Here is a 16,219-nt window from a genome sequence, read left to right on the forward strand (position 1 = left end):
TGATCATTATTTTTAACGGGTTATCCGTTCGGATCACTACTTAATATTTATAAAAAAATTTAGCCAGTAGGTAGTGACTTACTGCTTGTAATCGCTACTTTGTACGTACTTGTCACGATGTAACGTTTGAAACGCTGATTACGTCCATGTGCCGTGTACTGTTCTACAAGTACCCTCTTATTTTATTTTTGTTACATACCGACATTATGGTTGTAATTCGTATTTTTGTTGAAATATTACATTTATCAGAGATAAATCACAGATACAGATAAGTCAATAAGGCTTAGAGTTTTAGGAAGTGTTAAGAACCCAGTTGTTCGCAAACATACAACGGTATTTCTTTCGTTTCACTTTTAAATTTTGCCCTTATGTGGGTGTGTTGTATATCGTACATCAACTTAATTTTAAATGTAAATATCAAATATTTGACAATGTGAATTCCTGTAGCTCTGATCGGCAGTTGCAGTTGCTGCTAGTTAGTTTTTGACTACTAATAATAAAGATTATGGTATTTAGATTTTATTTTTAGCTGTTGTTAACATAGTGTTAATTTCAGTAATGGATAATGTAAAGGAAGCTGTGGCTGGTCCGAGTGGGCAGGCTCGCAAACGGACACGAAGCCGCTCTAGCAGTTCCAGCTCGTCCAGTAGTAGCTCTAGCTCTTCCTCGAGCCAAAAACGAACACGCAGGCAGCGTAAACGAAACAAGCACGAGCGAAAATCACGAATTACAGATAACATGAACAAGCTATTTAAGGAGATCGGTGAGCTACGCAATCACATTTTTTCAACAGTTAATCATGATGAAATTTTTTCTCCAGTTAGCGGTGAACTTTATGAACATATCACACCTGACGATCAACAGGGTGAAATGGAATGTCAAAATTCGTGTTCAAACTTTACTTTTGATATAGAAACTAAACTCAAGGAACCATCTGTTCCGAAGACATCCGAAAAATTTCTGAAAATGTTACTTGACGTTCAGCGTTTAGGCGACGCGTCTTGGTCTGAAGTTAGATACGCCGAAACACAAAAGAACTATAATCATACTCCAGGTTTTATCAACCTAGAAACAAACGAAGAGGTAAAAACGTATGATACCTTGCGTCATCTGGCAAATGCAGATAAAGCTTATGCAGCTATCACATACTGCATCTTAAAACAAAAAGTAGCCTTGCAAGAAGCTATAAGAAGCTTGCTTTCTTGGACCAAACAAAATACTAATATAAATTCTGATCAATTTACCGAAAAAGTTGAAGAGATATTTCAAAAAGGTGAGTTTCATAAGATTTCTTCGGATCTTTTACAATTAGTGTGCGGCCACCGAGCAGAAAGCATTGAGATGCGCCGTGAAACTATCACGAGCCAGGCTCGTGACCCTTTGGTGAAGACTTCATTAAATAAAATACCACCATCAGCTACCCATCTATTTAATTCAGAGCAATTTACTTCAGCCTTGGAAAAGGCCGGTGGAGTTAAGAAAGCCTTTTGGCCAAAAAAGGACACATTTGCCCAGTCAAATGCTAATCAACTAAACGGCCGCCCCTCGCGGGGGCAAGGCGTTAAAAATATTGCCGTTCCATCGCGTGGAACTACTCGGCATGTACAATGCTCGCATACTTGCCAGCATGATCAATATAATCCACCCTCGCGGGGTGGATACCAGCGCACCAATTATCTCTACAAAGGTCAATCCTCTAAAAAGGAATTCGATCGTAATAACTCTAAAGATAAACAGTCCTTTCACAACCGGGGCTCGCGGCCCGAAAGAGGAAGTCACAAGGGACGATCGACTGCGTCCAAATCTTCCAGAGGACATTGGAGAAATTGACTCGACCTCGTTCCGAGCGGGTCGTCTAGTGCACTATCTTTCGCAATGGAAGAAAATGGGTGCAAGTAATTATACAAAAGTTAATTCAAGGGTATCGAATACCATTCTTTCAAAAACCACCTCTTGTGTTTCCCAATATAACCAGAAAGGCATTTCACACTCCTGTCTCAGAGGAAATGTCTGCTGTGGTACACAAAATGAAAAAACAACGGGTACTAAAGCTTGCGCCACACATACCAAGCTTCCTTTCCACTCTGTTTCTGGTTCCAAAACCCGACGGGTCATTCCGACCGATATTCAATCTCAAAGCACTAAACGACTATGTTGTGGCAGAACCATTTCACTTGATAAACATGCACCGCATTCCAGATTTTCTTCAACCCCAGGACTGGTTATGCAAAGTAGACATAATGCAAGCCTACTTTCATGTGAAAATAAAGAAGTCCCAAAGGCGCTTTCTACGCCTTGTATACGACGGGGAATTGCTAGAAATGTCCTGTCTGCCGTTCGGTCTGAGCACGGCACCCAAAACTTTCTCTATGCTAACAAACTGGGTGGCTCAAATATTAAGAGAAAGATGGAATATAAGAATCCTAGTTTACCTGGACGATTTTCTGGTAGCAAATCAAAATGTACATGCTCTTCGCGATCATGTAAAACTTACAGTACAATTACTGCAAAGCCTAGGTTGGCAAGTGAATTTCGAGAAATCGATTCTTTCACCACTAAAAAGTATAATTTATTTAGGAATACTATGGAGACCCTGGCACAATCTAAAAATTCTACCAAGGGAGAAGTCAGATGTCATAATCGGAAATGTGAGTCAGATTCTAAAAGAAACAAAAGTCACTGTAAAAGAATTACAAAAAATAATAGGACTTCTAAATTTTGCCAGCTTTGTTGTCCCACGAGGACGACTCAATCATCGACACTTGTTACTTTTCAAAAATACTCTTCCAGACCGGTCGTCCAAGACCTATCCTTTGCCGCCAGCCGCAATAAGCGAACTAATATGGTGGAAGGAGAATTGTCAGCTACCAACTCCGTTACATTACCCTCCGCCAATTCAATTCTTGGTAACGGATGCCTCGGACCAGGCTTGGGGAGCACTACTGAACAATCTCCCTCTATCGGGCACTTGGTCACGAGAGGAACAAGCACTACAATCCAACCAAAAAGAAATGTTAGCTATATTACATGCCCTTCAGAACCAGGCTTACTTCTTACGCCACAGTTCAATCCTAATACAGTGCGACAACAAAACTGCAGTCGCTCATTTACGGAGGGAAGGAGGGACGAAGTCGTTACCCCTATTGGAAATAACATTCAAAATCCTGAAATTATTAGATCAACACCAAATTCACCACAGCATACAATATATACCCGGCAGGTACAACAATCATGCGGATCATTTGTCGCGTCATCGCCAACCTCCAGAGTGGCACTTACTACCAACTTGCGTGGAAATGGTGTTTGCGAAGTGGGGAATTCCGGTGGTCGATCTATTCGCCTCGGAGAAAGCACACGTAGTACACAACTATGTATCCCGAGATTTGATGGATCCTCAAGCCCTGTTCCACGATGCATTCAGTGTCCCGTGGAACTTCCCACTTGCATGGGTGTTTCCGCCTCCATTTCTAATTCCAAGAGTCTTGACTCATCTCAACCGGTCAACAGGAATATTTTTGATGGTAGTACCTCGATGGAAGAAGGTATTTTGGCGCGCAGACCTCAAAGCCCGAGCGCTTGCAGCGCCGTTAACTCTGAGAAATCTACACAGGTTTCTAATCGACACGGCAACAGGTCTGCCACCCCCGAAAATCGAGGACATCGTCTTAGAGGTTTGGAAATGTGGGGGTGGTCTGAGGCAATAGAAACATGGAATCCTGAACAGTTATCTTTGCTTAAAGATTCTTGGCGAAAATCTACCCTGAAAACTTATGAATCCGCTTGGAAACGTTGGTCGTTATGGTCTAAAACTAAAAATATTGATACCAAGAACCCTACAGGGTCACAATTGGCACAATTTTTGGCAGATTTACATTTACATGATAAACTGTCTTATAATACGATTCTGTTACACAAATCTGTGATTTCGACTTTATGTAATGCTGAAATGTCTAGTCAATTAAGTAGTCATGTTCTTGTAAAGCATATTTTAAAATCAATTTCTTTAAAAAATCCAAGAGTTCCCAAACCACCAGTTTGGGATGTTAGCAAATTAACTTCTTACTTAGTTAATTACAAAATAGACTTAAATAACGAATTTCAAATATCTCGTCACACTGCGATTTTATTACTGTTATGTTCAGGAAGACGTATACATGACCTGACCTTACTTAGCGTAGATGATAAACTTTGTGTAAGATCTAATGAGTATATTATATTTTGGCCTCAATTCGGCTCAAAAACTGACACCAGTGAATATAGACAATCAGGCTGGAAGTTGCTTGTAAATAAGGATAATCGCAACCTAAATCCTCTTTTTTGGATCGAAAAGTGTATTTCAGTTCTGAACGACAGACGTAAGATTTCAAAGTCAACTAATCTATTTGTAACAGTTAGAGGTTTAGCTAAACCCGCCTCGCGTACAGTTATAGCAGGCTGGGTAAAAACCTTGTTCAGAGAAGCTGGCATATCTGCTACTCCTGGTAGCATTCGCTCAGCGGTAGCTTCCAAGAGCTGGTGGGAAAATCATTCCCTTGATGAGATATTGGCCCGCGGAAATTGGCGATCAGCCAATACATTTCAAAAATTTTATAGACGTGAAGTGATTGAAAGTAATTTAACTATTTCAGAGGGTGTCACTCAATTATTCAATCCGATAAATTGACAATATTATCTCAAAACTCGTACTGCAAAATATACCTTTTATTTAATTTAAAATTTGATTTTTTGATTGACCAGATATAACTATGGAGATTCTTGAAAACTATTCAAATGTTTGATTTTATATTTAAATTAGATACCTAATTAAAATCGAATAAACAAACGTTATTATTTATTTGGTTGTGAAGAACATAATATTATGAGTTATGGAAAATAAAGGTTCATTATGTACAAACTATTTTATTATATTATACTCACATTGGCGTAGAATCATACTAATTCCATTTTACCTATTACCTATGTGGCGTCACCAGGCGAAAACAAACAGGGTCTCAATATAAAGCTTCCAGTTACGGTCAAGTTATTTAATAGTAGCGTTTTACCTGAAAATAAAACGCATATTAAAATACTTACCTCACTGGAAGCTTTCAGTAATTCCTGCCTGGTGATATTGAGCCAATGAAGCAATGGCCGCGCTGAGCTATTTACGAAAACTTCGAGCGCGACACCGCCAGGTGGCGCCACAGAACCAGACGTGACGTCAATAAAAGTACGAAAACTGGCATGAAATCGACGGAAACGGAAATGCTACTCTCAATATAAAGCTTCCAGTGAGGTAAGTATTTTAATATGCGTTTTATTTTCAGGTAAAACGCTACTATTTTTTACATAGTGTGGGCATTAATGCGAGGAGGTACAAGTACAGCTGTGCAACACCTCGCAGGTGAAGGAAAACATTGCGAGGAAACCTGCAGGCCTGAGAATTCTCCAGAATGTTCTCAAAGGTGTGTGACTCCTGTCATTTTGCACTTAGCCAGCGTGCTGTATGATGGCCAGCCGCGAGAGATGATGGCCTAAGCCCATCTCATTCTGAGAGGAGACCAACAAGTTTCTAGGTCCACGGGTTTGAGTTGTACGTTGATAACTCAGTCATAAAAAGGGGTTAAATTAAATTAACAAATAAGTATGTGTACAATGGTGGTGGTGTAATAATGGTTTCAACGATTTTCTTCGCGTATCAGTAAATACCTTGAAAAAGCCTATTTCGCGTCAGATTTTCTATTCACCGATTTTCCATTTAATATGACATTCAGAAAAGCAGTGAAAGCGTAGAGCAATGTGAAACATTTCTTACCTGGCTCCTGGCTTTGATATTACAGGGACCTCACGCATGTATAGAGTACTTAAGGTATGGGATGCGCGCGACTGTTATCGGGAGCCTCCGGAGGCTTTGACCCTCCCCGTCAGTAAGGTTCTGGCTGCCGGGGAGGGTGGACACGTTTGGGCGGCATTTCCCATTTTCCGCCCACGGCGTTACGTGCGTACTGGTGGATTTGCGATGCTTCCACCCCAAGTTTTCGTTGTGCTGTGCTGTGTTTAAATGACTCGGTGCGATTGGACTTGTTTGTTGCAATTGTTGGAGTTCTGAGGTAAGTTTGGATCATTTTAAAAAGTTTTACTGGATTTTTATGGAATTGGTATCTTTTTATTTATATTTTTTTTAGGCTAGAGATGCTTTTTGTTAAATGTTTTGTATCTATTTGAATAAGAAGAAATTTAAATAAATATAGTTTCTAATAGTTATTTTGGTTCCCAGCCATTGCGAGCTACGGTAGCTACTTATTATCATTTATGTATTTCAAAAAACAGTTAAGTAGGTACCTACCTATATTTTTCTATTTCAGGGCTTAGCATTTTTCTTATATTTTTAATAAAAGTATAAAACTACATTATAATGTTAATTATGCTATCAACTTCTGTGGTTCGAGAGCTCCCAGATTCGAGTCTTGAATAACTGTTATAGCACCACGTGACCAAAATCCGCACTTAAGTAACACTTTTCCGTGACTTATAAATAGTCCATTTTTACACCCTACAAAAATGTATTAACGCACGGCAGCTTTATCGCCCTCGCAACGCTCGGACGCTAACTCACGCTATGCAATAACATATTTTTGCAAGGGAAATTGACTTTCACTTAGGTCACACATAGAAGTTACGCGGTTTCAGGCCAGACGAGTGAAGCGATTAATACTAGAACGAAAATAGCATACAATTCTCATTTAATATATAAAAGGAAAGATCTATCAACGCACAGCTCAAACTACTGGACGGATCGGGCTAAAATTTGGCAGGTAGATAGCTATTATGACGTAGGCATCCGCTAAGAAAGTACTTTTGAAAATTCAACACTTAAGGGGGTGAAATAGGGGTTTGAAATTTGTGAAGTCCACGCGGACGAAGTTGCGAGCATAAGCTAGTGATCTATAAGCATCTCTATGCACGACGACGTTTAGCACTCTCGTTATGACTGCAATCAGCACCCCTACCGTTCATGGTGGGTGTTAACGGACTACCTACTGAAATCACATGTATCCGTATTATTTTTGAATTTATACTTCTAAATTTGATTGTAATTGCACTACTTAACCTTCATTGTCCTATATTATGTTTTTTTAAACGATGTACCTATACAAGAATCACCTTATATTATTTATCTTTCTAATCTGTATCAAACACTTGTTCAAACAGGAGATAGAAAAAAGAACTTAAATTACAACCAACGCTTTTCGGACAAACGACAATCCCGGACAAAGATGTCAGGGATAGAGTCATTTAAATCCATTGTCATCCTAGAGATTTCCACGTGAACTATACCACTATACCAACTCGCTTCGGTAGTACGGAAACCTTGTGAGTTGGAAGTTTGAACCTTTTTACTAAAGTCATACGAAATAGCTCTACTGATCTTAGATGCAGTTTTAACTTTGTCAAAACTAAAAAAGAATCTGTGATAAAACAGATAGCAGCAACGATACAAAGGACCATGACAAAAGGTATTATACAAATAAACACACGCAATACAGACAGTAATAATAATAATAAGTTGGTTTAAAATATATGGAAGTTTCGGAGTAAGTAATAGATATTGTTAATTTGAACCTCAATGATTCAAGATTCAAACACTAAATATATTTTTTAGTATAGGCTGGTATAGGTAAGTATACCAGCATATTTTTAAGTATGTGTATAAATTATATCATAAACATTTAAAAAGGCTAATTTACTTAAACTCATTTTACACTATACCTACTCATTTTATACTTAAACAAAACTTTCAGCTTTTATAAAATAACGAAGGTCTAGCACGCGCTGGCTCTTAGTTCATAAAATAGCTTGTAAAATTAAATTTCTCCTACAATATATTAGTGCTTATCGCAAGCATAGGCATCAATAGCATTGTTCAATACGTACAATCGGTAAGTGACTCCAATTCGCCGAAACAATCTGAACAATTTATATACCTTTATCTGATGTCACATCAAGCGGGAGTATCTATTACGAAATTGCGATTTGATAAATCGCCAAACATTATTATGGGCGGCGAAAGAAATGGACCTATTCAAGTTGAAACGACCTCGCGACTCTAAGTCGTGCTTTACAAAACACCACTTCGTCACCAAGAACTTAAGTTCATTTTAAACATTGCGTCTTTTATACACACTTTTAGTAAAAATAAGAATTATTGATATAAGGAAAATATTATGGTACGGCCCTTTGACGATGGCAAGTCTTTTACTAAATTGGTTGCATTTTAGGTAAATATCAAAGAGAAATATTTAACAAGACCCATTTTTCGACCTACGTTGAAACTAGGTAGGTCACTATGCAGCAAAAACATTTTTTCTACCTTCCTAATAGTTGCCTGAAAGAATGTGAGCAATTTAGCATTATTAGAAACTATTTCTAAAGAGCTTCATATTTTCAAAGGTTAACAAGCTCACTTGTGTACTAAAAGCTATTAACCTCGATATAAGCATGCCTTCAGAACTGATTTTACATGATTACGCAAAAATTATTCATAAAACTATTTAAGTATGTACATTATTCTTAAAGTGCTTTCCTAATTATATATTCACATGTACAGGATAGAAACTAGAAACGATAAAATATGTAAGAAAGTAAATATGTAAGATAATTTGAATATGAATTTATAAACATTTAGCTAGTTACCACCCTACCGGCAAAGCCGTACCGCCAAGCGATTTAGCGTCCCGGTACGATGCCGTGTAGAAACCAAAGGATGTGGGTTTAATAAAAAAAACTGCTATACCCCTTCCAGGTTAACCCACTTTCATCTTAGATTGAATCATCACTTACCAAGTTACCACCAGGCAGTGGCGTGCACAGTGTTTGAAGCCAGGGTAAGCATTAGTTAGGTAGGAACCTATTTGCTGGCAGGTCATAATGAAGAATATGCATTGAGCCATTACAATTTATGCCTCTATGCCCTGCACGCCACTGCCACCAGGTGAGATTGCAGTCAAGGTCTAACTTGTATCTGAATGAAAAAAAACATAATACAAACGTGAGAAAGTGTGGAGGTTAGAATGTTTGTTACTACTTCACGCCCCAACGTGACTGAAACGATTTGGCTATTTTTTTTAAACTGGGAACCAGTACTGATGATACTAGGTCATAAATTTAGAAATTAGTAAGTATTTAATATGGACAATGATACCGAGGCGCATGGCCTAATGAGTGGCTAGCTTTGTACTCCCAAGGAAATATAAGGAATGTACATGGTTTAATAAACAAACGAACACTTTCATAAACTGGGAAAATATGTGCGCTCCATTGGTAAGTATTTCCACCCACTTCCAAATTAATTTTTATCACGTTTTATCCTTCACTGAATTATTCTACCAAACGTATTCATCTTCTTGATCACTAAACCATGCTATTTTGAGATTTTTGCACGCAGCTTGAGTCGCACGAATCGCCTACCTACGCCTCTGAGTCTGACTAGGTGCGGCGGCGCTGGGTGTCAGTTCGAGAGCAAGCTACGCATCCCGGAAAACTCTAGAATTCCTATAAGAGCGTGCATCGTAACCTAGGACCGCGACCCAGTCGCCGCTGCCTAGTTGCGACTGTACTCTCTCGTAGAGAGATCCTCGTTGTAGGCAACCGAAGAATGCGACCTTCCTCCGTACGCTGCTTCGAAGCGCTCAATGCAACTATTTCTTGCAGCTGACTTCATAATATGCATACTGCAATTATATTGTAATATGTAGTAAGCATACAGCAGGGGTCACCAATTAGTTCCATTTGGGGTCCGTTTCTAGAATAATATGACTCTCGCGATCCGTTTCTACTTCTTTATACACCAGATAAGTTTCTAAGCCAACAAACCGCCCTTCTCTAGGGTCCACGTCTCTACGAAACTCAAAATTAACTTAAATATAAAGTCATAAGAAAGCGATGGAAACTATATTTTTTGTTGCTTAGAATTGCTGAAATTTGTTCAATGTAGAAAAGAAATGTTTTTAAGTCTCGTAAAAGAAGATTTAGTTTCTGTTGTCTATACAATTAAGCCGCCTCTTTTAAGAGGCGGCTTTAAATAGAGAAGCTTTTCGCATGATGACCTCCATACTTCGTTTCGAAGAAGGCACGCGATGATGATGATGATACAATTAAGGTCCGCACAAAATAGGCCGGCGGCGGTCGAGATCCAGACCGCGGTCCGCCACTTGGCGACGCCTAGGTATAGAGCATAGAGATAGTCCTACCACAAAAAGCTCTATAAGCACACCGCAAGCGCCTAGTTTCCACAGCGTAGTCTATTAAGGAAGCGTGCCAGAACATTATCAGTCCGCTTTTCCTCCTCGGCAAGAAATGATCGCGTGTCCGTGTCTGCCGGGGACGCACGCGATATCGAAATTTCCTATACTCCGTAGATTACGTGGCAACTGATGCCTTACACGTTGCAGATAACGTCGCAACTGTGATTCGACAGATCCAGATCAATCTTAGCAATAGAGAAATACTTATTATAAGTAATTACCTATCTGAATCAGATTCATCATTCCTGGAGTCGTGACCATTTATTCATCATTTAATGGAAGGGGATATATTGGTAGGTATATTAATACATTGTGCTTGCAGATTCTTCAGCATTAATAAAGAGCGCGACTTTTATCAGACGTTAGTGATAATAACCGAGACTGACTAGAACTTAATATGCTATTTTACATTTTTTTTTTGACATGACAAATTTATTTTTAATTGTAATTTTAATTCAATTCAATTTCAATTTTGTGTAACTATATTTATGTTAGTTAGTAATTTAATTAGTGTAATTGGGCTCTATGTCCGTCCTAATTAAATAAAAAAATAAAGAAATAATAATAATGTTCTTTGAGGCACAAAGGTCACGCATCCATTTACAGGCTTCGGTTGACGTTGCTTAACTAGCCTAATCGATCGATACATACGCGCTACCGTAACCAAGCTACGCCGCTCCTCAGTTTAATTTAGTGTAAATAACGTAGATTTTGTAAAGTCGCAGAAAGTTTTCTTTGAAGCCGAGAAAAGGGATTATGCAACGTCATCGCAAAAGTAATTGGCCTGTTATGGTGGAATCGCTTTTTATCTTATTCATCAAACAAGGCTGGAAGTCACGGGCAGCGAGAGTTTCCTACAGATTTACTGTATCTTTCTTCTAAACTATATAATATATATAAAAGATAAAGCTGACTGACTGACTGACTGATCTATCAACGCACAGCTCAAAATATAGGACGGATCGGGCTGAAATTGGGCATACAGATAGCTATTATGACGTAGACATCTGTTGAGAAAGGATTTTTAAAACTTCAATCTCTAAAGGGGTAATTCAGGGGTTTGAAATTTGTGTAGTCAACACGGACGAAGTCGCGGGAATATGCTAGTATTGTTAACTACTATCTCCTATTTTTTTTTATTTGTTTTTTAAAAGAATATTAGCCATTTTTTTAAATGACTAATATTCCCCTTTCCTCTCCAACTAAGCGTCAAGCTTGTGCTAGGAGTAGGTACGACAATAGTGCAACGGGCGGGGTTTGAACTGTCGACCTTTCGGTTTTCAGTCCACTCCTATACCGGTTGAGCTATTGAGGCTCATGGCACTGTTCTCTAGATTGCAGGAGCTTGCCGGCATAGTTAGGAAGTGGGAAGTATGTAAATTGTGCAGCTGTTGCTGTAGCACAAAATGGACGTTCCGATATGTTATCCAAGCAGAAATTTGTTGAGCTACTATAATAAATATGAACCAAAGAGGTACCTCAAGATTATTATAGCTCATCTTTAAACCATCGCCGGCCTACTACTGAGTACTGATTTTCTCTTAGAATGAGAAGAATTTTGGCAATAATCTACAACACTGATCAGTGGTCATGTGCGCATTGGCAGACTTCATACACCTTTGATAACATTATAATGTAGAACATTCTTTATGACATTATGACAAGGGAGCGTTCATGTTCTAATCACAAACATGATAGTAGGAGCCACGAGTCACGACGTAATCTGCCAACGAGTAGATAGGTATACCTAGGAAATTATAATATCGCGTGTGAGACCACCAGAAAAGTACACGCGATAATATTTTCTGAGCGAGAATTTATTTCTTTTATGGAGACAGAGATGACTCAGTAGTTGCAAGTCTGGAATCGAAAAGAGAAGTCTTTCTCAAACGATAGCACTAAATTAAAAAAATATATAGAACACTATTCGGAGGTCGGGTGCCCCATACCGTGCACGCACCGCTAACTTTTCGGAGTTATTTTTAATAATAATGAGACAAAGATTACCAATCAATACTTAATACCTATCAACCATCGTCTTGCATCTTAAATCACTCTGAGGCACATACTATGTAGCGAGGCAACAATACACGCGTGTTCTACAAAAATGTTTTACCTAACTATTCGAAACGTGCGTTTTTCCTAGTAAAACTTTTAAAAGTTAAGCAGTGCGTGAACCGAGGGAGATCTGATGTGTTAATTTAGTTTGTCATGCGATGGGAAACAGCTATTTGAGCATTGGGAGGGTGAGGAATGGGGAAATTAGCGACTCATTGTTAATACTAGGTTCATTGTGTCTTATTCGATTATCATATTATTGTTCGAAAAAACTTTTTTTTATGACGATCGTGAATAAAAAGAGTTTTTTTAAATAAACCATTTTTAAAATCAATACTTCGGCGGGCGATTTTGGGATGGGTAAGAACTACCTATACTATTAGCAAGTCGCGTCACCGACTTGCTAATAGTATAATAGTGCTCGGAGTACCAATAAATGAAAAAAGCTAATAGGTAGGTATGTATTAGGTACTGTTTTTAATTTACAAATTATTATGAAAGTAGCTTACGCTCGCGACTTCGTCCGCGTGGACTACTCAAATTGCTAAACCCTATTGTACCTACCCCCTTAGGTAGAGGATGAATTTTCAAAAATCGTTTCTTATATAAGCTATCTGCATGTCACATTTCAGCCCGATCCGTCCAGTGGTTTGAGCTGTGCGTTAATAAATCAGTCAGTCAGTCAGTCAGTCCTTTCCTTTTATATATTTAGATTTTAATTTCTGAAAATTCTAATTTTAGTTGTAGTTTAAACTAATTTTTAAACTGAAGTTTAAAAATCTTAATTTATCTATTAAGTTGTATAGGATGGAAGTGTCTCTGTCTCATATAATTTAGGTATAAACGGATAAACACTGTGAAGTGAAGGCGATAATTGGTAACACACAAAATGCATTTAGGAAGGTCAAGGCGAAGCGGCAATTAGATTAGATCGCTCCCGGTAAATTGTCCAGGGAGCAGACAACTTTCCCTACACTGTACTAGGTATAACCATTACAGAGGCGTAGAACTTAGGCTAGGGTTGTGACTTGTGGTTTTACCACAAAATACTATTATAACATTCCAGGTACAGAAGGATCACCCCGATCAAAAACGTTTAAGGGGACTCACTTTAGTGCTTTCTTCATACAAACGTAGGAGGGAAAATACAACAATATTCGATATTGTACGCACAAAACTAACAATTATATCGATTTATCTCGTATTTATCTAGGTTCATTGATATATAGAACATTGAAAAAAAAATTGATTTAAAAGTTACGAGCCTCAAAAGATTCCTTTTTTTACACTTAATTTATGACAACTTTGGGCGTAAATAAATAAGATTAGGGATATGAAAATTTAAAAAATAGTTATCATTAGACATAGTTTATTTAGTCATTAGTTAAAATAACTTTACTTTGCAAACATAAATTCAGTAGTTTTTTCTCAAAAATACTTTTCCTAAACCCTTGATTTCGGTGAAAATCATCGTGCCTCTCACCTTTCTCATACAATGTCAAGTGAAAAGCAGATAGGTACGGTCGAGCGTACTGCGTCACCTTAAATAAATAGCGACTGTTTTCACGACGCAATAAAGTACAATTTAGCTCGCACCACGGAACAGAAAGAACAGTGGAAGTGCAATTCACCAAAATTACTATAGGAACCGCTGTCGCCAAACTCATACAAATATACCGATAGTCATATATTGCACTACAAAGAAACAAATCATTTGATTTGTCGTTTAAGTTTAGTCAAAACTAGCCTACGTCACAGATTTGGAAACAAACCCTGACGTTCTAGAAATAAGATTTATTTTGCTTTAGCGGAAGAACGTATTTACGAGCTATAGTCACACTCACGTCACACTAGATTCAATTGTCCAATTAATTCCGCTACTTGACCATAGATGGCGGTATTCTAAGTGGTAGCAATTATAAACTTAATTACGTTAAACATATGGTTGACATTTGCGTGATCGGTCGATTTTTTTTCCTCCTCAGCTAAGGCCGCACCACGTATCTCAATGAATTACCTATCGATATCGATAGATACTCGTTATTTTGTTCATTCGCAAAAATAAAATTAAAAAGGTAATTATAAAATTGAATAAAAGTGCTGGTATGTATGCATGCCTTTTACAAGTATGCACAATAAATACTGCAACGTATGAAAATAGTTAAATTTTATTTATTGCCCTTGAAATAAAACATATTTGTTAAGAAACTGGCGTTTCGAAAGTCTTATTTTTAATTTTAATAAACGGTGTATGCGAACATTTATGTATATATTTTTCGACTATTGCCTTCATCAAATCGGTAACGTGATTAGACGCAGGAATCTCCGAATCACTTTGTCTTTTTGAAGAACCTGGAGTGACCACATTTATCATTTTGTGGCTGAAACCAAAATTAAATTTTGAGAATAAATCCGTACTAATATCATAAATGCGAAAGTGTGTCTGTCTGTCTGCTAGCTTTTCACGGCTCAACCGTTCAACCGTTTTTGATGAAATTTGGTACATCATCTAGTACCTATATAAAAATGAATAGGAGAAAAATTAATTAGTGTGTTTATGAATTAAATTTGATATTTAGTCAGTCAATCTTCATACAAAAATATAACTAAGAGGTGGTGTTGTTTTGTATTATAATATCAAGTATTTTCAATACTTACTGAAAGTAATAAAATAAAACAAGGTTACTTACTTGATTAAAAAACTTAACGATTTTCATTGATGGAAGCGCAGTAGGTTTCGTATATCTATATCCTTTATTTGATATTATAAAATCGACTTCTAAAAAAATGTTCAGAGCATAATATCATGCTTGATTTGGTTGGCATCCAATTTACTCTACCCTATCTATCCATTTCTCTTTGATGCTTGCATCTTTGGGAAACCTAAAAATATTTTAAATGAAGGTTAGAGGAACTACTGATGTCTATTTAGTGATCAATGCAACGTCTCACTCATTAATAAATTATAATTATTGCGTTACTATTTATTTATATCCTTGTATCGATATCAATCGATAAATTCAATATTCGACTTGGCCACATCACTACTTGAGTAGCGAACACGGAGCGAAGTACTTTCGGAATAGAATCAATCCAAAATAAACTTTATCTTAATTGGTTAAGGTTGATTTTGACTAACCGTTCTATTAAATATTAGTAAATTGAAATAAATTAAGATTTTATAGAAAACAATGAAAATCGTACTTACCGATGATACGAAACACCTCCATTTTTAAGATTTTTTCTCCTACTATCATTTTTACACTCCAAAACGGAACAGTAACATTGCTAGGGCAATATGAATTTATCGCGAGACTACCAACTCCACGCGATGTTAGAACGCGACTGGGATCAGTTTTACGTAACTACGCTTAATTGTGGCACGCGTGCCACGCCTACTTAGCACTTCCACTGTTTTTTCTGTTCCGTGGCTCGCACAGCGCTGCAGCTAAAAATTAATAAACGCCTCCCTTTCTAACGCCTAAGCTCTTACCTCTCGCTCTCTTAAGAGAACCAAGTGCCGTCGAAGGGGCGCACCGCCGCGCCTTAGGTATACTATATTACTTCTCGTGTCATATATTCAATTGAGCCTGGCCTGGTTTTACTGAATTATGATATTGTAATAGTTATTTTACTTTACTGATTATTTATATTAAACAGGATTACCAGTCAACAGTGCTAAAACCGGTAATTCAAGTCAGGCTATAATATTACTTGAAATACTAATAAAGTACCTTCCTGTACGCGTAGAATAGAAAATAACCAAGCAAAAGAATGAAATAATTATTCCACAAAATGTATATTCAGATATTTAACAAAGTAAGCCTTTTATGCTAAATAATGTTTGCAAAAAAAACCATTACAACGCTACCCGCTGT

General features: G+C 37.6%; 1 protein-coding gene across 2 annotated transcripts in view; it reads left to right on the plus strand.

Annotated features, from left to right (window-relative positions):
• Positions 1-16,219, plus strand: part of LOC117983024 (roundabout homolog 2-like) — an 89,415-nt gene that overhangs the window by 14,981 nt on the left and 58,215 nt on the right. Inside the window, exon 1 of one of the 2 annotated variants that reach the window (XM_034969476.2) lies at positions 5,928-6,089. The exons of the other annotated variant lie outside the window; for it this stretch is intronic. The gene's annotated coding sequence lies outside the window, so the exon portion shown is untranslated. Of the gene's footprint in view, positions 1-5,927; positions 6,090-16,219 lie in introns of those variants that run through there. 2 annotated transcript variants of the gene reach the window in all.

This window comes from Maniola hyperantus, chromosome 6 (assembly GCF_902806685.2).
Source record: "Maniola hyperantus chromosome 6, iAphHyp1.2, whole genome shotgun sequence".
NCBI lineage: Eukaryota > Metazoa > Arthropoda > Insecta > Lepidoptera > Nymphalidae > Maniola > Maniola hyperantus.